Below are 1,266 nucleotides of genomic sequence, written 5' to 3' on the forward strand. Positions count from 1 at the left end.
CGACAACTATGATCATTGGAGCATGGTTATGGAGAATATATTTTGATCCAAAGAGTATTGGGTTGCTGTCGAATCAGGTTACACATAGCCGAAAAATAGAGATGGAATGACGACAAAACAAATAAAGAACTTAGAGGAGATGAAGCTGAATGATCTGAAGGTTAAGAGTTACTTGTTTAAGTTGCTTGACAAGTCAATTATGAAGATGTTCACGCGGAAAAAGACATCTAAACATCTATGGGATTCTATGAAATTTAAGTATCAAGGCAATACTCGAGTGAAGAGAGCTCAACTCAATCGTCTACATCGGGACTTTGAGGTCTTAAAAATGAAGCAGGGTGAATCGATCACTAATTATTTTGGTCGAGTAATGGCAGTTGCAAATGACATGAGGAATTATGGAGAAGATGCGAATAATGTCAAGATCGTTTAGAAGATTTTGAGAACCCTCGATGATAAGTGGAACTATATTATTTGTTCCATTGAGGAAGCCAAGGACATAAATCAACTATTTGTGGATGCCTTGCAAAGTTCTCTACTCGTTCATGAGTAAAAATTCAAAGTAAGTGGAAAAGATGAACATGCTTTGAAGGTAACTCATGAAGAGAGCTATGGTGAAAGAGGACGAGGAATAACTACTTTCTAAGGAGGCCGGGGACAAGGCAGAGGCAGGGGTAGCCAACCAAGGAGTAAGGAAATAGTTGAGTGTTACAAGTGTCATAAGCTTGGACACTTCTAATACGACTGTCAAGCAAATTACGTTGGTTTGGAGGAATCAAAAGAGACGATGCTAATGGCATATGACGACATGCTTGGAGACGATCGAGGTGTTATATGGCATATTAACTCTGGGTGCAACGATCACATGTGTGGTGATTCTTCACTCTTTTGCGAGTTATAAAAGGGGTTCAACAAAGTGGTTCAATTGGGGAATTATGTAAGCATGGATGTTTCTAGAAAAGCAAGTGTTCGATTGACAATAAAAGGATTAAATCACTTTGTACGGGATGTCTATTATGTGCCTGGTTTGTAGAATAATCTCTCAGTGTTAGGCAACTACCAGAAAAGGATTTAGTTGTACTAATGCAGTCAAATGAGTGTCAGATTTATCACCACACAAAGGGTTTGGTATTCCAAACCAACATGGAAACAAATCAAATGTTTGTGTTGTTTTCGAGCATTAAATCAACCAAAAGGGAGAGCAAAGAAGAGTGTTTCTAAGCAATGACAGAAGACACCAAAGATGTGGCTCACCTCTGGCACCGA

This window comes from Lathyrus oleraceus, chromosome 1 (assembly GCF_024323335.1).
Source record: "Lathyrus oleraceus cultivar Zhongwan6 chromosome 1, CAAS_Psat_ZW6_1.0, whole genome shotgun sequence".
NCBI classification, from domain to species: Eukaryota; Viridiplantae; Streptophyta; class Magnoliopsida; order Fabales; family Fabaceae; genus Lathyrus; species Lathyrus oleraceus.